Source organism: Marmota flaviventris, chromosome 1 (assembly GCF_047511675.1).
Source record: "Marmota flaviventris isolate mMarFla1 chromosome 1, mMarFla1.hap1, whole genome shotgun sequence".
In the NCBI taxonomy this organism is placed as follows: domain Eukaryota; kingdom Metazoa; phylum Chordata; class Mammalia; order Rodentia; family Sciuridae; genus Marmota; species Marmota flaviventris.
The window spans coordinates 138,324,499-138,346,787 of NC_092498.1; the positions used below are offsets into that span (position 1 = coordinate 138,324,499).

Consider the following 22,289-nt stretch of genomic DNA (forward strand, 5'->3'; position numbering starts at 1 on the left):
CGGGGGGGCCCCAAGCCGGCCACCGACTCGCAGCACTGCCCTGAGCAGATCAGGTGGGTCCGTCCTTCCTGCTATTCCGGTCAGGACCCAGAGGGCAGTGGGGCTGGCAGGCGGGTCCCTGAGCCACACCCAGGCTCGCAGAAGGTCAGGGCCAGGAAGCCTCAGACCCCTAAAGTGACTCCAACGACCCCAGTGCGGGCTTTGCACTCAGAATCAATGGGCTTAGCGTACACAAGGGAGTTCCGGTCCCTGCCCTGCCTTCTGCAAGCTGTGTGACCTTCAGCAAGCCCCTCACATCTCTGTGCCTTGGTTCCCAATGTCATAAGGTCTCATGGGAGTTTTCAGAAATGACATTTAACGTTCACTGAGCATTTCCTGTGTTTTGCACACTGAGAATCAGGAATGTGGTGGAGCGCCTTCCCAGCAGGCACGAGGCCCAGGTCCCACACCCAGCGCTGCAAAAAAGAAATGAGGAGCCCAGACACAGAGGGGCTATGGCCTGTCTGCAATCACAGGTGAGCAAGTGCAAGGCTACCTACACCTCGCTGTCCCTTTGGGTCATGACCTACAGCCTCAGAACCGCTGGAAGAGAGGGGCCGTTACTTTCTGCTCACGAGGTTTGAGTGGCAGTTCATCTCGGAGGAACACAAACACTCAGCCAAGTCATCATCTGGGAAGAGTGGTGTTTGGGGTAAAGAAAACAAAAACACAGGGCACCTTGGGGAGATTCTTTTTTAATGCTGGGGAAGGGACGCAGGGCCTTGAGCATGCAAGGCAAGGGCTCCACCATCGAGCTACATCCCTAGCACTTTTTAATTTTTATTTTAAAATAGGGTCTTGCTAAGTTGCCAAGGCTGGCCTTGAACTTGCAATCCTCCTGTCTCAGTCTTCTAAGCATCTGGGATTACAGACATGCATCACCATGCCTAGCTCCAGGTTTTTTAATTTAAAAATTGTTTTAATTTTAAAATTTACTAAAGGCTTTGGTAAGCTGGGCCTGGGTTTGAATTCTGGCTCCGCGTCTGAGTTGCTGTGTGATGTGGGGAGGCAACTTGACCTCTCTGAGCCTCAGTTTCTGCATCTGGGAAACAGAGATGGTAAGGAGTGTTGGAAAGATTCAGTGAGCTTTGTGGCCGCCCTTCTTAACCGGTCACTCTGTTTTAGGATTCAACTATCATGGTGTCTCCCAGTATATCTTTCATGTTCACCACTGTATCCCAGAGCTGGGCCCAGCATGCAGTAGGTGTTCAACAAAGCAGTGTTGCTAAGTACTTCCCTTTTGGCCCTATGGACCCTGCTGCCTCAGAGAGGTGAAGTGACTTGCCCGAGGTCACACAGCCAGGTTCGTGGCAGAGCTCAGAGGCTCTCCGAGGGCCTTGTTGCTGGTGCAGGACTGAGCCAATGGCCTCTGCTCGTGCCCCCCCCCCAGCCTAGCTTAGGGGAGCTGGACTAGATTTCTGAAGGGAAGTGACTCAGGGGCCTGAGGCTAAAGATAATCCTTTTCCATCCGGGAGATCAGTGCTCCCCAAAGCCTCACAGAGGACACCGCAGCCTCCTTCACCAGCAGCTTTTGCCCTCGAGATTGCTCCTGCCCTGTCACCCTGTCACCCTGTCACCCTTCCGGGATGTCTGCAGGCTGCACTCCCCCGAGGCCCTGCTTGCCTGCTGCTGTCTCTGAGCGTGGTGGGCCTTTCCTGCCGGCCGCTCCACTCCTTTCTACAGCCCAGGCCCCGTCGAAGTCTCCCGTGTTCACCCCGTTTGTGTTCCAGGCATCAAGATGCAGGGCTCAGCCGGCCTCAGACGTGGTGATGGAGGCCCATGGAGCCACCTTGGGTGACCTGCAGACGGGAGTGGACCATGCCAGGCTCTTACAGGTTGGGGCGCGCCGGCGGGTGGGTGGGGGCTTCCAGAGGTGCTCACTTGCCATCCCAAGTGCTTGGAAGGTAGAAGCAGGAATTTACCTCTTCTGTACATAACACGTGGTCCTTGTGTCCATCGGCATCACTTAGCGTATTGTCAGGGTCCATGCATGTTGCAGCCTGTCTGTGCTCCATTCCCTTTCACAGCTGAATAATATTCCATTGGACCATGTGCTACTTTGTACTTCTTCATTCATTTGAGTGACATCATTGAGCGACATTTGAGTACCATCTGCTTATTGTGAATACTGGCTGTGAACTTCAATGTAGAAGTGTCTGTTTGACTGCCCATTTCCAGTTCTTTTTCATCTATACATTAGCTTTTTTTTTGGTACTGGCAATCAAAACAAACCCAAGGGTGCTTTACCATTGAGCCACATCCCCAGCCCTTTTTCAATTTTATTTTGAGACAAAGTCTCACTAAGTTGCTGAGGCTGGCTTTGAACTTGGGATCCTCCTGCCTCAGCCTCCCGAGTCCTCCAGAAACCCAACTCCTTCCTTGGGCTTTGATGGAGGTGCTGGGGAGCACTGGAAGGTCTATGCCTGGTGGAGTGTTGGGTCCTTAACCTTCTCAGATGGATCCCGAGCCCCTGGCGGAGCAGGACGCTGCACTCAGAGCTCAGAGCACGGGAGGCACCTGAGCCTTGGAGACAGGCACTTCAGAAATGGCCCTGATGGCGGCAGGCACTCTGAAGGGTCAGAGGACTTCTTAATGGCCTTGTTCTTGGGTGTACACTGAGCACAGTTTGGGCAGCAAACAGACTTCCTGTACCAGGGCCCTTTTTGGAAATGCCATTGTTTCTTGTTCTTTTTCTTCCATGGTTGAGGTTAACTTTATTCTTTGTTGTTGTTGTTCTAATTAGTTCTGCAGGACAGTAGGATGCATTGTGACACACTGTGCCCAAATGGAGCACAACTGCTCATTCCTTTGGCTGCACATGGTGCCGAATCACACTGGGGTAGTGCAGTCACGCTTGTATATAGGGTGATAATGTCCTTCCCATCCCCACTGCCCCTCCCCCCGACTCCCCTCTGCATGAGCCAAAGTTCTTTCATTCCTCCCCACCCCCACTATAGATCAGCATCCACTTATCAGAGAAAACTTTCAGCCTTTGGTTTTGGGGATTGGCTTATTTCACTTAGCGTGATATTCTCTAGTTCCATTCATTTACCTGCAAATGCCATAATTTCATTTTCTTTAAGGTTGAGTAATATTCCATTGTATATATGTACCACAATTTCTTTATCCATTCATCTATTGAAGGGCATCTAGGTTGGTTCCACAGTTTGGCTATTGTGAATTTAGCTGCCGTAAACATTGATGAGGCTGTGTTCCTGTAGCATGCTGATTTTAAGTCCTTTGGGTATGGAACAAGGAGTGGGGTAGCTGGGTCAGATGGTGGTTCCATTCCAAGTTTTCTGAGGAATCTCCATACTGCTTTCCAGATTGGTTGCATTGATTGTGCAGTCCCACCAGCAATGTATGAATGTGCCTTTTCCCCACATCCTTGCCAACATTTATTATTACTTGTATTCTTGATAATTGCCATTCTGAATGGAGTGAGATGAAATCTTTGAATCGTTTTGATTTGCATTTCTCTAATTGCTAGCGATGATGAACATTTTTTGTTTCTTTTATTTTTGAATTTTTTATTTTATTTTTAAAATCGATATTAATTGGGGCTGGGGATATAGCTCAGTTGGTAGAGTGTTTGCTTCGCATGCACAAGCCCTGGGTTCAATCCCCAGTACCACACACAAAAAAAATCAATATTAATTAATTATGTATTTATGGCATTGGGGATTAAACCCAGGGCTCATGAGCTATATCCTCAGTCCTTTTTATTTCTTATTTCTTATTTTGAGACGGCATTTTGCTAAGTCGCTGAGGCTGGTCTCTGAGTTGAAATCCTCCTGCTTCAACCTCCTCAATTGCTGGGATTACAGGCGTGTGCCACCACGCCCGCCTACTTTATTTTTATATTTTGTCGTCTTGGAAGCAAGGACCCTGTAATAGGGACTTCTACGTGAGTCACTTTACTTAATTTTCACTACCATCCTATGACTGTAAAAATCAGTGAAAATCCCCATTTTACAGATGAAGAGACTGAAGCTCAGAGAGTCCCTGCCCTTTGCCCAAGGTGACCCTACACTGAAGAGAGAAGTGAGGCATGAGTCCACGCCCGCAGCCCGTGTTCTCCGCCTCGATGCCCATCCCCCGCGGATTGGAGGCCCCCAGCTGGAGTCTGGGAAGCCTCCGAGAACGTGGGGGAGTTGGGGTGGGAGCGGAGGCTCCTTCCAGTGCAGCGCCTGCGGGGCCTTGGGGTGCCCAGAGGCCGCCTGAGCCCAACGCCACGCCGCCGCCAGGGGGCGCCAGAGCCCCGCGCCAGCCGTGCGCGCCGCGCGTCGGGTCCTGGGTTGCGGCCCAGCAGCCGCCCAGGAAGCTCGTGCGCCCGGCCTTGGTCCCCGGCAGGGTGGGGTCGGCCCGAGTCACTGGGTTGTGCGTCCTTGGCGGAGCTATTAGGGCCTTTAATTACCGGGATTGGAAGTGAATAATTATCTGCTGGGCCTCAGGCCCCTGAGTCACTTCCCCCAGAAACCAGATTCCCGGGGCTGGCGGAAGAGGGGGCGGCTCGCAGCTTCCCAGACCGGGCCGGGGCGGGCGGCGGGGCCGGGAGCAGCCCCGCTGGCTTCGGTCAGGGTCGGAACTGGGAGCCTGGGGGTAAATCTCTGCCGGGCCGGTGGCCAGCTGTGTGCCTTGGGCAAGTCGCTTCACCTCTCTGTGCCTCAGTTTCCTCCTCTGCCAAAGGGAGGGAAGCAACATTCTCTCCTTGTATAGGGTGTTGGGCGAAATAAGTGGTTAACCCATAAAGAGCCATCAAAGCAATGGCTGGAGCATAGGCCCCAGGAAATATTAATTCCCTTCTTCCTGTCTTCGTTACCCTCGCCGGGGCAGAGGAGCTGCTTGAGAGCTGTGTCTTGGCAATTGGACAGACCTGCACTCTAGGCCAGGTTCTTGGGTATTCACCAGCCATGTGGCTGCTCTGTGCCTCGGTTTCCTCATCCGAAAAATGGGGAGATTAATGACAAACCCTTCTTTTGGGGTGAAAGGAGAGAATACCTGTGATGGTCCCAGCTCGGTGCCTGCTCACATGGCAGAATCCACGTGGTAAAGACGGTCATTCGTCCTTGTCTTGGGCAACAGCTTGTGGCATTTTTAGAGTCTAAGGCACTGGGAGGACAGAAAAGGGAACCCAAGCCACCGGGAAGGAAGTAGAGGGAGTAGATGTCAGGCACCTGAGCTCAGCAGATTAGGCCCTGCGCCCAGGAATCTGGCTTGGGAGTTCTGACAGCACTGGCAGAAAGAGGAAGGACCTAGTTACATAATTCTCTTCTAGCCCATAGCAGACCTGTGTTAGCCAAGGCCAGAGGTACTCTTTCCTGAACCCTCCCAAATCCCTTGAACCCTGATGGGTGGCGAACACTCCAGAGTCAGCTTGAGCTCTGTTATCAATTGCTGCATAACAAATGCCTCCCAAACTCAGTGGCTTAAAACAAGCAAAACTTTATTACCTTGGATGGTTTTAGGAATTTGGGTGCAGTACGATTCAGGTCATGGCTTAGGGTCTTTTATGAAGTTGTGGTCTAAAAAGTGTTGGGGGGGATGCTGGGACTATCTGGGTGCAATAGTGCATGCCTGTAATCTCCGCTACTTGGGAGACTAAGGCAGGAGAATCACAATTTCCAGGCCAGTCTGAGCAATTTAGCAAGACGCCTGTCTCAAAACAAAAAATAAAAAAGGGCTGGGGGTGTAGCTCAATGGTAGGGCACCTGTCTTGTATGTGTAAGACCCTGGAATAAGTCCCCAGCACTGCAGGGTTTGGTGGGGAGGCTGAGACAGGAGGATCACGAGTTCAAAGCCAGCCTCAGCAAAAATGAGGTGCTAAGCAACTCAGTGAGATCCTGTCTCTAAATAAAATGCAAAATAGGGCTGGGGATGTGGCTCAGTGGTCGAGTGCCCCTGAATTTAATCCCTGGTACAAAAAAAAAAAAAGAAAAAAAAATTCCCAGCACTGCAGGAAAAATGGGGAAGGACTTGGTATTGCCCTTATCTGAATGGAGCTTGGCTGGGCCTAGATGACCCACTTTCAAGATGGCCCCTCATTAGCCTCAGTTTCTTTGCGTGAAGATCTGTCCTAGCTGATGGAGTGTCCACACGACAGGATTAGCTGACTTCTCCCAGAGTGGATGGTTCAAAAGAGAACCAGGAGCAGCTGTGGGGCCTCTGATGACCTAGTCTCAGAAGTCACTCATCCCACTGCTGGGACAGCAGCAAGTCATTAAGTGCTGCCCACACTCCAGTGTGGGGACTTGGGCTCCACCTTTTTTTGGGGGGGAGGGTCTTCGTTATTGTGGCTGGGGCAGAGTAGCTGATTGAGAGCTGTGTCTTGACAATCAGACCTGCAATCTAGACCAGATTCTTCTTCAGGATTGGTGTCAGGAGCACTTTACCACTGAGTTTTTTAATTTGTCCCCAGCCTTCTTTTTTTTTTTAGTACTGGGGCAATCAACCACTGAGCCACATCCCCAGCCCTATTTTATATTTTATTTAGAGACTGGGTCTCACTGAGTTGCTTAGCATCTTGCTTGTGCTGAGGCTGGCTTTGAGCTTGCAATCCTCCTGCCTCAGCCTCCCCAGCTGCTGGGATTACAGGCAGGCACCACCGTGCCGGCCCACCAGCCTTTTTTATTTTTTTATTTGAGACAGGGTCTCACTAAGTTGCCCAGGCTGGCCTCAAACTTGCAGTCCTCCTGCCTCAGCCTCCATGCCCAGCATGAGGGGGACATATGTTTAACTATAATGTGTACCTACTGTGTGGCAAGAACTGTGCTCGGTGTTGGGAATACAAGTGAGTGACACAGGCAAGAATCCCAGGCCTTGCAAAACTGACCTCCTCTTGGGGAGGGGGAAAGAGAAATTCAGTAAACAAATTAAGTGAGCAATTACAGTGGCAAGTCAGGGACACAGCAGGGGCGAAGAAGGAAGAGGAAAGGTCAGAGGACAGATGAGCAGCAGTGGACCTCTGGGAGTAAATGAAGTGAGAGCTGGGAGCATCAGGTGGAACAGCATTCTGGGCAGAGGGGACAGCCAATGCCAGGCCTTGAAGTGGGATCACAAAGGTGAGTTTGGAGAACAGTGAGAGCCCAGTGTGCCAAGTTGTCCCCTGATGACAGTCAGCACTGCAGTCACTGAACACCTGCTGAGGACAGAAGTCCAACACAGTGCCTTTTCTCCTCTCCTGCTTACTATTATTTTACAGAACAGTGAGGCCCAGAGGGCAGGAGTCTTGCTGGAGGTCAAGTGGCAGAGCCAGGACAGAATCCCAGGCATGGAAAAAAGTAAGCACTTCCTCTGCCTGGCTCCAGGGCAGTCCAGCACCGCCCCCCCCCCCACCCCCCACACACACACCACCAACCTGCAGTCCAGACCTGGAGAGGCACTGGGACAGATGTGGGCCAGGCCTCCACTCACTGGGTGACCTTGGGTGACATTCTTGACCTTCATTTGTAAAGCAGGGGTGAGGATCTGTTGCCCACAGGCCTGGTCTCTGTGGCTGCCCTTGAGGATACATGACCCTCGCACACTTCACACTCAATTGGAGATTTATTTATTTTTAATTTTTTTAGTTGTTGATGCATTTTTATTTTTATTTTTTTATATGTGGTGCTGGGACTTGAACCCAGTGCCTCACATATGTGAGGTGAGTGCTCTACCACTGAGCCACAACCCCAGTCCCCCAATTATAGATTGAAATCAACTTTCTTTATTGATCACATGCTGTGTGCAAATTCTCCTCCCTCTTCCCAAGCTCTTGATGTACTTTCTTTTTTTCTGGTAATAGGAATTGAACCCAGGGGTGCTCCACCACTGGGCTACACCCCTAGTCCTTTTATTTTTTATTTTGAGTCAGGGCCTCACTGAGTTGCTGAAGGGTTCCTATCGCCTCAGGCGCCTGCCTCCCCCAGTTGCTGGGCTTACAGGCTGCACCGTTGTGTCTGGGATTAATATACACTTTCTCATTAGATTCTCCCCCACACCCAGTGGGGTCAGCCCTGTGACTGTCCCCATTTTACAAATGAGGAAACTAGGGCCTGAAGAGTCTAAGTGACCACACAGGTAGCAAGATGCAGAAAAGAGACTTCTAAACCTGTCTGCATGACCCCAGAGCCTTCATGCTTTTTTTAAAAAATATTTATTTTTTAGTTGTAGTTGAACACAATATCTTTTTTTTTTTAATAAAGAGAGAGGGAGAGAGATAGAGAATTTTAATATTTATTTTTTAGTTTTTGGCGGACACAACATCTTTGTATGTGGTGCTGAGGATCGAACCCGGGCCGCACGCATGCCAGGCGAGCGCGCCACCGTTTGAGCCACATCCCCAGCCCCACAATATCTTTATTTTATTTATTTATGTGGTGCTGAGGCTCAAACCCAGGGCCTCGAACGTGCCAGGCGAGCGCTTTACTGCTCAGCCCCAGCCCCAGCCCCAGCCCCAGCCCAGAGCCTTCATTCTTAATTATGGGCCCCCTCACGCCAGGGTGTGCTGTCCCTGAGGTGCAGAGAGGCTCTGCTCCTGAGTGACTTAACCTTTCAGTACTCTGGTTTCTCATCATGACATGGGGCCATAATAACATTAACAACAACAGTAACACTCCTACCCCAGGCTGTTGAGAAGATTGAGTTAACATTTCTAAACTGTCCACAGCTGCCCAGTATACTAGCCCTAGCTACATGTGACCGTTTACATTTTAATTCATTAGCATTAAAGTTACAAGTTCGGTGCTTCAGTGACTCTGGCTACACTTTGAGAGCTCAATTATACTACATGTATTGCCATCACTATTAGGAAACTTCTATGCTATATTATTATCCTATCATTTTATTAAATACAAAATTATATTCATTGCTGTTAAACATTAATGGATTAATATTATTATTATTAAATTTTGCAGTGCTGGGGATCAAACCCAGAGCCTGGGGCATGCTAAGAAAGTGCTCCACCATTGAGCTGGGTCCCGACCCTTGTGTTGTTAATGTTTATAATCCTAGACCTGTTGATCATGATTTGATTATTACAAATATCTGATTTTTATTTATCTTCACTCTTAATCCCCTAATAACTCACAGTAACTATTGCTATTAGTTAGACCGGCTGACCATTGTTATATTGATTGTTCATTAGCTCACTTCTTATTGATCCGCAGCCTGTTGACCTTTGTTGATGTCAGCCGTGGCTGTCCTTGTGAACGACGTGGCTCTGGTGGCTGGGTTGATCCGGAGCCGGGCTGAGCTCGGCAGGCGTCGGTGCGGTGCCCGCCCTCCAGGCTCTGCACGGTAGGAAGGAAGGGCGTTCGGACCCGCTGGTTTCCGGAGCCTCCGGGGCGTCGTGGGAACCGAGGGACCTGCCGGCCACGACCTGCGCTGGAAGCCCTTTTGCCTTTCTAAGGAAAAACCCAAAGTGAGAAGTCTTGGGACCAAGGAGAACACCGAAGAAGAGCCTGGGCTCTCGTGGGGCCGCTGAGCAAGAAGCGAGGAAGGAAGCCGGGTCGGGCCTCAGAGAAATCTGGCAGGCAGGGAGGCTTGAACTGTGATTAAAAAGGGGAAGAACCGCAAGTCCCCATTTAAGTCAGCAGAGCTGCTGTCTGGGCAGCGAGAGGGAAAGTGCTTGTGGCTGGCAGGTTTCGCAGCCAGTTGGCAGAAGCTGAGTACCTGGCTGCTGCATCTGTGCCACCTGGCCTGGGGTGCTGCCCTCGGCCTCGGTCTCCCCAAGAGTAATGGAGAGTTAATAACGGGGTGCCAGTTTAGACTTTCTTGATACCTTCCCCCCTTGTCGCACAATGTCAGATGTGGGAATGTCACAAGGACACTTCTTAATGGGGGTGTCAGCTCCACACTTGGCAACTTGAATCCAAAATTCAACAACAGGTTCTTCTGCTTAAAACCTTTCTTGGCTCCCCCTGCCCTCGAAATAATTGCCAGACTCCCCGCCAAGCCCTTGAAGACACCTTGTAAAGGGCCTTCCTCTCCATTCTAACCATAGGGAAGGGCAGATCTCTCTATTGCCTTTTTAATTTCCTCCAACTCACTAAACATATTCCCACCTCAGGACCTTTGTACCTGCTGTTCCTTTATCGGGAATACCCTTCCCTCCACTTTATCTTGTCTGGATCCTTCTTGTTGGTAAAACATTAGCTTCTCAAGAGAAGTCCTTCCCAAGCTCCCAAAGACAGTCTCCACCCCCTCCATCCTGTAACTGTTATTGCCTTCTTCATAAGTTACCCTTTTAATGCGTACCCTCACCAGAATGCGAGTTCCATGAGGGAAGGGACATTTGTTTCTTCTCTGCTGTGTCCCTAGACACCATGCTTGGCATATAGCAGGTATTCAATACCTATTTGTGGAAAGTACGTTTTTGTTTTTTCTTCAAGGGCAGTGGACTCTAGGAATCCTTCCGCAGACCAGCTCCCTTCAGCCCATCTGTTGAGTCTGGAAATCCCCATTTTCTGGGGAACCCCTTCCTGCAGCTGCAAGGGGAGGACTTAAGGAGCACCTCCTTAATTAGCATGAGCCAAGCCCTGAGCTAACTGCTTTAATGCATTCACTCATTTAATTCTCCCAACAACCCAGTGGGCTGGGGACACTTACTATTTCCACTTCATTCAGATGAGGAAATTAAGGAATGGAGAAGTCAAGTCATTTGCAGTAAGGGGGAGGCAATAGCCCGGGAGGAGCCTGCTTTCTGGGAAGGGTTGAAGTGGCCCCTCGGAGCTGGGGGCGTGGGCGGTTTGTTTCCTGTTGGGGGAGGGGGAGAAGAGCAGACATTCCTCTCTGCCCTCCCTCCCACGTGTCCGGGGGAAAAGGCTGGCTGAGTATGCTCCATAACACAGCAAGGGACACCCCACTGTCCATTACAACCCCATGAAGCCATAGAAAAAAGGTAAGTGGCCCGGTGGCGTGCAGAGCTGAAGGCTCAGAGCGCAGCGACGCCAGCAGTCCGGGAGGGCTTCTTGGAGAAAGATACACCCCTTCTGGAGAGGGGAACAGGTGGCCGGGTAGAGGCTGGTCAGCACGGGCTCGGGCTCGGGCCACGGCGAAAGCAGAGCTGAGAATGGGGACAGAACCCGAATAGGGAAGGTTGGCGGGCGGGCTCGGCAGAGTCGCGGATAGTCGGGGCCGAGCAGGGCTGGGCCCCCTCCCCGGGTGATGATGAAAGCTGCGATCGCTATTGCACTGTCGGGCCGGCGGACGCCGATAAGGCCCAGAGGGAGGGAGTCACTAGGGGCGCGTCCCCCCCAGGCCGGGCGGCTCCGCCCCGCCCCCGTCCCACCTGGCCCCGCCCCCGCCACGCTTAGGCAGTCGGTATCTAACAGGCGTCAGGTGGGTGGGGCCGCCCCTCTGGCAGTCTTTTCTTTAGGTTGCGCGACAATAATCCGGTGGCCCGGGTGTGGGCGTGGCTCGAGGAGGCCGCGCCTCTGCCCGGGCCGCGTCTGGAGACCCCTGGACCCGGCGGGCCACCGAGGAGCGGAATCGGTGGGTGGGGCCAGGCCAGGCCCCGCCCCCTGCCGAGCCCCACGGCCGCTCGCGGAGGACAGGGGCGTGGCTTCCCGTGGCCCCGCCCCGAGGCCGCCCTCCCCCGCGGGCTCGGCGCTAGCAGCGGGTTCCTTTTTACATAACGGCGCGGGGCGGCATGGGCTCGGTCCACCGCCTCCGCCCGGCCGCCCGCCTGGACTGTCGCGGCCCGCGGAGGCCACGGCGGCGGCAGCAAAGTTTCCCCGGTGGCGGTCCGGGGGCGCATCCTCCCGCAACCGTCAAGCGCTGGCGGCGGAAATGATGAGGCGCTGGCCATTTTCCGAGCCCGGGTTTCCTGCCTGAGCCCCGCTCCTGAGAGCCGCGAGCGCGGAGCCGGCGCGCGGGAGCGGACGCGCCCGGGGCGGGGGCCCGCCCACCCCCTCGGGACTTCGGGGGGCCGGGGGCGCGCGACGCCATGGGCAGGCCGGGCCCGAAACCCGTCTCTCTCAGGTAAGCGCGCCGTGCGCTCCCCGAGGCCGGCAGGGCTCGGCGGGGATCAGGAGGCCCGCGCCCAGGGCTGCCCGGGTTCTGCGCACGCCCGCGGCGGCCCCACAGACAGTCCTGCCGCTAACTTGACGGAGGAGTCGGAGGGCGCGTTCCCGGCCCCGGCGACGCGCCCCGGCCGACACCCCCACCCACACACGTGCTGGGCACGGAGCGGCAGCTGGGCGCTGAGGGCGCCGAGAGCGCGCAGCCGACGCCTCCGGCCTTCCCAAAGCCGGTCGGGGGATCGGCCCCAGCTGGTGCCTCAGGAGAGGGCTGCGCGGTCGCCGCGCCAATTGTGAAGTGAAAGTGGTCCAACGAGGCTGTGAGGATGGGCCAGCCCCTCCCCATTTTGACCTCAGGCCATGCACTAAGAAGGCAGCAGTCCAGTTCAGGAGACCCCCTGTCACTCCTAGCACTGCCCAGGTGGGTTTGGCCAGGCGCCCACGCACCACTAAACTGAGGGTTCAGTGGGTTTGGGGATCCCAGAGCATGGGATTCTCTAAACTGGGAATCCCCCCACCAAAACTGAGAGGATGTTGGGCTTATAGGTCAGCGTTGCCCGAGGGTATTTCAGGGGACTTTGAAAGTCCCTGGTGCAGAAAACCCCTCCTTCCTTTCCCCTGGCCAGAAAGCTTTTTCTTGGAGGGGGACTGCATTTAAGGAACTGGGGAGGGGGGTCTGCCTGCCTGTCCCACTTCTTTTTTTTTTCCTTCCTAATTTCCTCATTCTCCTGTTTCTCTTCCCCATTCCCGGGCCACAATGATGTAGGTGAGGAGGTCATTGCTTGCAGCTGGGGGACTCCAGGGAGGGGCATGGCTAGGCTGGGCTGATGGGAGGAAGTGAAATCTTGGGTGGCTGGGGGGGGGGGCAGGCGGGGGCTTTGGAGCAGAGGGCCTGACACGGCAACATCTGCAGGGCCAAAGTCCAGGTTTGATGACAGGAGGACTGAGATCTGAACCACAGACCCTTGCCCGAGAAACGCATCCTCAGATACCTGGCAGCTGCCAGGCTTTGCTGGGGCAACTGGGCCAACCAGCCTTTCATTTACAGTTGGCCTTGGGGCCCTTGCCAGGGAAGTGGGCATGTGTGTCTCTGGGGATGTGGGTGCAAGTTGTGTTTGGATTTCCCATCACTGACCTGGTGGCCAGAATAGAAACAGCTTCACAGTTTCCTGGGAACCTGCAGGGCCTGTGGACATAATGGGGAAAGAGCAGACAGAGGCCACCTGGGCAGACTGGACTCCGGGGATGAAAGACCAACTGAGGCCCATCAGGGAAGTTGGAAGAGTTTTTACTGCACTTTTTCTGAGCCTTTTCCCACAGCCCCCCTCTGGGAGGGAAAATTCTTCTGAGCCAAAGGATGAACATTCCTACAACTTGTGTGAGTCCCTGTGGGGCACACAAGCAGCCAGCTGGGAAGGGGCCGGCCTGAAGTATCAGCAACTCGGTTCTGAGGACCTTCAGGGCTCAGTGGTGGCAGAGGAAGGTCCGGAGGCTGAACTTTCATTCCCCCTCTGCCTCTTTCCAAGCTGAGGTGTGGGCAAGTAACCCTGTCCACCTCAGTTTCCTCTTGTATAAAATGGGGTAATAACAGGTTTGCAGAAAAGTTTTAATGAACCAGTGTGTGAAAGGCACCTGCTGCCTGGCACAGAGAAGGGTTCAATTACATGCAGGGGGTTGTTGATTTTGTCATTACCATCAGCAGTGTTATTGTTACTGGTGTGAAACGTTCCCTGTCAGCTGCATCTCCTGCACTGCCCTGGAGTTCCTCCAGTCTTGGGAGAAGAATTTTGAAGACTTGGGCAAGATGAGATGATAGCACTTCCTGGCTAAGAGGTCTTGCTTACCGTCTATGGCCTCAGTTTTCTCATCTGCCAAATGGGTGTGGTAAGAGAACCTACTCCTTAGGGTCACCGGAAGCATAAATGAGTAACTTCATAGAGAGTTTAGCGTGGCATCATCAGGAGCAGACTAAGGACGGTTTGTTCTTTGTTGGGGAGGTTAGCTCTGCTTGATTTTCTTCCTTATCCCCCTGCCCCCAAGCCTCTCAACCCTGGGCTCGAACCTCCTTCTATGAGAAACAGACCTTTCTAATCAGATCCTGTAGAGCTATTCCAGCAGCCCTCAGTCTGTGGTGGCCTTCAGGTGCCTAGGTCCAGCTGTGCCATCCCAGAGTTTCTCCATCTCCAGGGTGGAGCATCATTGGGGGCAGAGTCGCAGACACTTGGAGGGACCTCTTAGCTCTCAAGCTCAGGGCAACCTACCCCTGGTGAGGGAAGATAAGGTGTCCTATCCAGCCATGAAGGGCTCAGTGAAGGGGATCCTGGGAACCTGGCAGAGAACTACCCCTAATCTGGGCCAAGACTATTCCCTTTGCCGAACAGGTCTTTAGGGACCAGTTTATATATCCCCCACACCCTTATGGGGTTTTCCTGAGGCTCTCCCATTGCTGGGAATCCTTGTGTGGGTCACTTCATCTTTCTGAGGCAATTAAGTCAGTTTCTGTGAAAGATTTTTAATAGCTATGGAGCTTGATGAGAGGAGGCATATAAAGTGCTCAGTTCTGGGCCTGGCACTAGATGACCAACAGTAAATATTAAATGAAGACCTTTCCATTCCGTCCCCCACTTCTCCCTGTAGCAGATGGGCTGTGGAGCAAGGTGGTCTCTGCTAACTTCACTTGCCATGGTGAATTATCTGACTTCTGCTGGGATCTGCCCAGTGGAGGCCGAGGGTCTTGGTCACTCAGATGGTTGTGGGAAGTGTATAAGCCTGGCGTGGAATATGGACATGGAACTGTGTTGGCTGTAGTTACGCTGGCAGTGTGATCTGGGTTGTCAGTCTCTTTAAGCTACAGGTCTTGTCTGTAAAATGGGGTCCTAATGACTATCTGACAATTGTTTTGCATGCAGTCAGTGCTCAATAAGTGCAAGCTACTGCTGTTAATAATGTGGGGGGGGGGCATTTAATTGCCAGGCTTCCTGGGAAGAGGGTCCCCAGGGCCTCTCCCAGTGTTGAACATCTTTGGCTGGATCAGGTAGGAAGCAGCATCCATCTGACAGAAGGGTCCTCAGTGTCCAGTGGGGCTGTGTGGCCACACGCTCCCAGCCAGACCCTGTTTCCTCTATCCCCTCTCCCTGAAGAAACAGGTGGGCAGGCTGCCCAAGGGAAGTGACTCAGCTGGGGTCACTTGTTGAGTCAGGCCTAATTGGACCCTGTAGCCCTGCACCCCAGTTTCCAGTGGCTTGAGGTCCCTTGGGGACTGTACAGGTCCCCAGGTCAGGCAGGAGATCCTTGGTCACAGCCAGGCATCCCTTACTTGGGCCCCATGGCCAATGCAGCCAATGTTCCTGTCAGAGCTCTGGGTCTCACTGGCCACCTCTAGGCTGGGTGTCCTTCCCTGCAGCAGGGGCAAGGGACACTTCCCCAGGGAAGCAGGTCCTCCTGGAGGCCCTGGGCAGCTCTGCCCTGGCCGGAAACCCAGCAGCTGAGCAGATGGCTGGAAGATTTTTCCTCCCACGCTACCCTGTCAGGGGTCGTCAAGGGGGGGGGTGGCCTGGCTGCAGGCTTCCTTGCAAGGGAGCCAGGCCTGGAGCCCCTGGGGGCCCTCCCGGATGTGGCCCCCCCCCCCAATGGCTGTGGGAGGGGTGGGGAGCTGACTGAATGTCCCCAGAGAGGCCTGGGAGGGAGGAAGTCTGTGCCCTGCTAACAAGCCAGACTCAGGCGCCTGACAGGGCCTGGATGCAGGAGGCCAGGGAAGAACAGGATCTACTGGCTGGAGTGGGGGACATAAAAGCCTTTCACATGGAGTCTATTCCTTCAGACCTTGCCTTGTGGTGTCCTCTCAAGGAGGAGAGGCCCAGAGAGGGCAATGTGTGTGGGGAGAGGTGCACAGGAACAGAGGCCTGAATGCCCTCCTGGCTTCCTGAGCCGCATTCTGAGTGGAGGGGGGATTGCTGCGGGTTTACCCTAGTCAGGGTCTCCCCTGCCCTCAACCCCAGGGCAGTTACAGGAAGAATCCACGCCTTGTGAAGGGTGGGAGTGGGAGGTGGACTTCAGAGGGTACTACACATCCTTGGGGAATGGCCCTGACTTTCCCCACCTCTCTAAGGCCGAGGCAGGGCGGTGGCTGGCTGGGGTGGCAGGCTGGGGGTGGCAGAGGAAGCCAGAGGACATTTCCTGTTCTAGCAGACTGTGCCGGCCTGATAAATGTCGCCAGGGAACTAGGTGACCCCGGAGAGGAGCATCAGGGGCCAGCTGGCTGCCCCATGGTCTAAGGCAGAACCCACCTCAACCTCCACAGGTGGGCAAAGCCCCTGCTTCCTGGGGGCTTCTCCGCTGTCTCCTTGAATGCTGAGGGAGGTGGTGTGTTGAGTCCTTCAGCTCTCTGAGCCTCCTTGGGTAGTTAGTGCTGCAGTGGGAAAGATAGATGTTCTCGAGGCCTAGGGTCAACCTGAGGGCTTCCTAGAAGGAGGTGTCCCCCTCTGAGAGTGAGACTTCCTGCCCAAATATCTAAGAGCTGGGGCAGCAACAAGGGCTCTTGACTGGCTCTCTATTTATTCAGCAGTGCTGGGGATCAAACTAGGGGTACTCTACCACTGAGCCACACCCGGCCATTTTTCTTGATACTTTTTTATTAGTTGTTGATGGGCCTTTATTTTATTTATGTATTTATTTATTTATATGCAGTGCTGAGAATTGAACCCAGTGCCTCACACATGCTAGGCAAGTGCTCTTTCCACTGAGCCAAACACCCCAGCCCTTTTTATTTTTTTGAGAGAGGAGATAGGGTCTCCCTAAGTTGCCCAGGCTGGCTTCGAACTTGTGATCATCCTGCCTTAGCCTCCAGAGTAGATGGAATATAGGCCTGCACCACTGCGCCCTGCTCGGACTGGCCAGTTTTAACTTCACAATTTAGCTCCCAGCCCTACCCCTCAAAGGCCTGGCAGGTGGCATTTCCACAGGTGGGTAAAGGCTTTCTGGGTGGGTGGGCTGGTCATTAGAGAGGAGGTGCATTTTCCTGAGTCGCGGTGCTCTTCAGGCCGAGGGCAGGGGGAGGCTGCTGGATCGTGGGTTAGAGGCGCCCATAGCACACAGCCAGGATTCCCGGCTGACCAGGACCCGAGGATTTTCCTCCATTTGGCAGAGGCTTGAAGACCCCTCAGGATGGATGTGCTTGAACTGGGGAGTACCAGGCCTGGCCAAATCTTCAGGGCCCTTGTCAGGTCACCCTGGCAGACACAGAATGACTCTGGAGTTGGTATCCCAAGATGTAGGACCTCTACTCCCTGCTTGTAGGTGTGGCCTAGCTGTCTCCTTGTGTTTGCTGTGAAGAGTGGGGTGCCAGGAGGTACCAGGCTGAGATCTTCCTAATCTGAGTTGTCTTTGTCCCTTATCATGCTGTGGGATTTGGAGAAATTCTGGATGCCCCCATAGCTGGGAAGTGTCTGCCCCAGAATTCCAGGCTGAGCAGGTTGACACAGACCCCTCCCCATGCAGAAGTCTCTTCTAGTGAAAGGTGGTTCATTCCTTCAGCTGCCCATGCTCACAGAAGCTCTGGTAGCAGGATGGCAGTGTCCCCAAAATCTCGCACACTAGAGTAGTCTAAGCCGAAGGTCTTCTGGGTCTCCTGTGAAGAATAATAACTGCTTCTTGCACCGAGCTTCTCAGCCTGAGTGAGGATTGTCACAGTCTAATCAGTTGCTCTTCATTGGTGCCTGGCACGTAAGAAAGCATTCAACAAACACTCTCCCTCCTGGGCCCAGGTGCAGGCAGGGACCACCTTCCTGCTGCCAGGCTGCCCCCCTGGCAAGCATACCTCCTGGGCAGTCCCCTTGCTGGCTTGGGCTGCAGCTGACTACACTGGCTGATGATTTCCTGCCTGGAGCCGCCTGAGCAGCCCTTGTCCCCTGAGAAGGCCTTTTGTTCAGGCTCCTGTGACACCCCTGCAGGCTCTCCAGTGACTCTCAGGCAGGGAGGGCTGACTCTCTGGGCCTGGTGCTTTTCTCTTCTAACCATAATAATAATGAAATAGTGGCACCTGCTGTTTCTGAGGCCTACAGCAAGTACCTACATTTATCAGCTCTCAGAATGCTCCTAGCAGACACCAGGAAAGGAACATCATCCTGTCACACTTGAGGGGACTCTGAGGCTTTGAGAGGGAAGGCCCCTCTTTTGCATCTTGTGGTGAGGAAGGAGCAGGGGCAAGATGTGAACCCGGATTTGGTTGGCAGCCTGGGGCCAATTTGGTGGGCTCTCGATGGTTTTCTCTAAGTCCCACCACCTTTTCTAGCGTCCCTATGAGTTGTGATAAGGACTCCAGAGCTGTCAAATGCCAGCCTGCCTTGTCTGGCCTGGGAAGGTGTTAATTCACGCACTGGCATTGCTGGGGCACTAGCTCTGCATGGGCCCTGGGAAGCTGGCAGGAGGGGACAATCTCCCAGCTTGTGGGGGTACGCCCATGGTGGGGGTTGACAGTAAGCATGGTGCTTGCTGGCGAGTGAGCAGTGACCTATGCCCAGTCCTGCACTTACCTGCTGGCCCTGTGACTGGGCAAACTGCTGTCCTCACACCTCAACATTCCCAGCTATGAAGTGGGCACAGTGCTGGCCCTGCCCCTTCCAGTGGGAATTAAGGAGCAGATATGTGCAGAGTGTCCCACACAGAGCAGAACACATACAGTCTGGCTTAGTGTCATTTATTGTGGTCATTTTTGTTTTCTTGTTTTTGCCCTGTGACTCTTTCCAGAACCATTTGGTGGCTTTGGGACCTGGGCAGAGTTGCTGATGAGCCCTGATTTCAGTAGAGCTGAATGAGACCTTTGTGTCCCCTCCTCTGGGGCTCGCTCATTCATTCAGTAAACATTCTCTGGGAAGAGAAGCTTCTTGATGTGCATTTGGGCGTCAGTCAGGGGCTTTGGGGGTGCCTTTGGTGGGCATTTTCCATCAATCAGCAGCCCCAGGGGGACTCCTCTGTGCTTCACTTTCTCTGTCTGCAAAATGGGAGCCATAATTGGACCTACCTCCTTGCGCTGTCCTGAGCTTGTGAGAGCTGATGCTTCACTTAAGGATTAGAACAACACCTACTGGTGGCCAAGTGCCTGGGTGACTCTTGAGCCTGAGGCAGGAGGAGGGCAAGTTTCAGGCCAGCCTGGGCAAAGTACCAAGACTGTCTCAAAATAAAAAGTGTCGGGGATGTAGCTCAGATGTAGAGGTTGAATGCTCTTTGTTTTTATAGGGGGAGGGTACTGGGGATTGAACTCAGGGACATTTGCCCACTGAGCCACATCCCCAGCCTCTGCCATAAATTTTGTATTTTATTTAGAGACAGGGTCTCACTGAGTTGCTTAGTGCCTCACCTTTGCTGAGCCTGGCTTTGAACTTGGGATCATCCTGCCTCAGCCTCCTGAGCCGCTAGGATTACCAGCGTGTGCCACCATGCTGGGTAGAATGTTTTTAAAAAACAACAACAACAAAAAAACACAAAGCCCGGAGTATGGCAAGAACACAGTAGATGTCCTTCACAGGAAGACCTGGGAACAGGTGTAATAAGCGTTCCCCACCCTGGCCTGGATAGTGACAGGGTGTGGGAGACTCCTGCAGCTGGGCTTCAAGATTCTGATGTATGGCAGTGGACAGGGACAGGTATTCTAGACAAAGGAGCAGGTGTGGACAGAGGCCCAGGGGAGGTGGCCATTAGTTGATGCTGGCTGCATGCGTCTGTCAAAAGAGCCAGAGAGGTTCCAAGTCCAGCCATTTCTTTTGTTTGTTCATGCCATAAGCATTCATTGAGCTTCTGCTGTATGCTAGGAGCTGGCTCTCAAGCAGGTAGTGTAGCCTCAAGGAGCCCACATGCTGACAGGGATCATCACTGATGAAGTCGCCTTGGCTGCTGTGGGATAGCATGTGACCCGTGTGCTAGAGGACAAGTCTAGGTCTTGACACATCTGGCAGGCTTCTTTGTGTTCCACTGGAAGCAGACAGTGGACAGGACAGGGAACAACTAGCACCACTGCTCAGAGGTGGCCAGTGTGGCTGGCAGGCCACTTGGGCTGGGTGGGGCTGGAATCAGAGCTCTCTGGGCTCCTGAGAGTCAAGAGAGCAGCGCCTGCCTTACCTGTGTCACAGCCTGAGTGTGTGGAACTATAGGGCTGCCCAGGGACAGATGCCCTTCAGCAAAAGGCAGAAGGAGGTGGCCCAGGGCAGATGTGGCCCACTTCCTTTCTGCCTGCCAACTCTTTTACTTTTTTTTGGTGGTGCTGAGGACTGAACCCAAGGTGCTCTACCTCTGAGCTACACCCTAACCCCTTCTGTTTTTGAGACAGGATCTTGCTAAGTTGTACAGACTGGACTCAAACTTGTGATCCTCTTGCTTCAGCCTCCCGAGTCACGGGGGGCTATAGGCAGTCATCACCATGCACGACCTGCCTGCCTGCCTTTCCTGACTGCTCACTGTGCAGAGTGTCTGCTGTGTGCAGAGCACCCTCCCAGCAAGTGCAGTTCACTGTGCCAACTGGGGTATCCTGCCACCAACACAGTGTCACCAGGGAGGCTCGGAGATGGTGGGGGTGGCCCTGTCATTACTGCTACCCTGTAGGTGTGCCCAGTGTGATGGGGCAGCACAGGGAGAAAGTGCACATGAAGCAGAGTATGGCCGGAAGAACTCCATTCTGAGTTCTGACCTCCAACTTGAGACCCTCTCAACAATTCCTAACAAATGTCACTTGAGGTGGATGTTTGTGTGACCTGCTTGGCAGATGAGGAAACCAAGGTTTGGAGAGGTCCAGTCAGGTATCACAGACCACACCACCAACACTGGCTCCCTTTGTCAAGTGAGCCTCAGGTGGGCAGGGGTTTTTTCTTGTTCTCCATATGTCCCTAGGGCCCAGCGCACTGCCTGGCACACAGCGGGCTTCAGTAATATTGGGGGAGTGAATGAGGAAGTGGACAGAGGCCCCATTTGTCCTCAGAGCTCTCCCACCTGTTCTCCTTCCTGACTGCCGCCCCTGCCCTGTCAGGGAGTGGTATTGGATGGCACCATCCACTATTCCTGCTTATCAGGGATTCTGTGCTTGACTCTGTGCCAGAGCAGAGAAGGCATTTCTTATTCTCCATCCTGAAGAACAAGCATAGATGTATGGTCCCCAGCAGGGGTAAGGCCCAGGCCTAGCCAGGCTTGGGAGGGAGAAAGGAGACCCTGATAGGTAACTGCTAAAGCATGAATTGTTCAGCACCGAGGACAGCGGGAGACATAATGCCATTTTGATTATCTTATACTTAAGGGGGGGCCCTTGGCCATGGGAGTTGAAGCCCCCACTGGGGAGCAGGCAAGGGTCTGCCTGTCCTGAGAGGGTCTGGCAGAGCAAGAGAGGCCTTTGAACCCTGTGAGTCTTGTGAATGTATTCCTTTTTATTTGTTGTTTTATATTTATTTGTGTAGACATCAGTACACTATTATTATAACATTTAAATAGGATAACAGCAGCCAGTTCTTACTAAGCTCTTCCTAGGTTCTAAGATCTTTATATTTATTGACTCAATCTTTATTACACTCATAAGGTAGGTAAGGTGGGAAACCAAGGCAGAAGGAAGTACGATGAATTAATCAGGGTTATCTAACCAGTAAGTGGCAGCATTGGGATTTGAACCCAGGCTCCAGAATTCATCTTCTTGACCATATTCTAGAGAGGCAGTAACTTTTCCTTGGTTATTACCCCGGCACCCCAAATTGGGCTCTTTCCCAGAGGATACCATTTCAGGATGGGTTTGCTTCTGCCATGCCCTTCTTGCTCACCTACCCACCCCCACCTCCCCATACTGGGGATTGAACCCAGGGGTTCTTTATCACTGAGCTACATTAAAATTTTTTTCTTTTGTAGTTGTAGATGGACAGAATGCTTTTATTTATTTATTTTTATGTGGTACTAAGAATCGAACCCAGTGCCTAACACATGCTAGGCAAGCACTCTGCCCCTGAGCTACAGCCCCAGCCCCCACCCCAGTTCTTTTTTTACTTTGCTGAGGCTGACCTCAAACGTGATCATCTTGCTTCAGCTTCCCAAGTAACTGGGATTATAGGCACATACCACCATGCTGGGCCTGGTTCACCATTTAAATATGTTTATGTACATACGTAGTTTGATTTTATGGAACTGTTTATGTAAATAGAATGTACAGTTTGTGTTCTGTGGTTTGCCTTTTTTTGGTACTGGGGGTTGATTTTAGGGATGCTTAACCACTGAGATATATCCCCAGGA

General features: G+C 53.1%; 1 protein-coding gene, 1 long non-coding RNA gene and 1 other non-coding gene across 3 annotated transcripts in view; all 3 read left to right on the plus strand.

Moving 5' to 3' along the window:
* The first annotated feature begins 1,645 nt into the window (after window positions 1–1,645).
* LOC114103451 (uncharacterized) lies at window positions 1,646–10,086 on the plus strand. Its single transcript, XR_003584676.2, has 3 exons — window positions 1,646–1,874; window positions 7,241–7,319; window positions 9,186–10,086. It is a non-coding gene; the product is annotated as an uncharacterized lncRNA (long non-coding RNA).
* Window positions 3,605–3,677, plus strand: Trnaa-cgc (transfer RNA alanine (anticodon CGC)). The gene has a single exon. It is a non-coding gene; the product is annotated as a tRNA-Ala (tRNA).
* Window positions 10,087–11,663: 1,577 nt separating the features above from the next.
* The window catches only part of Sh2b3 (SH2B adaptor protein 3), a 32,217-nt gene continuing 21,591 nt past the window's right edge, over window positions 11,664–22,289 (plus strand). The window contains exon 1 of the mRNA XM_027949112.2: window positions 11,664–12,000. The gene's annotated coding sequence lies outside the window, so the exon portion shown is untranslated. The remainder of the gene's footprint in view (window positions 12,001–22,289) is intronic.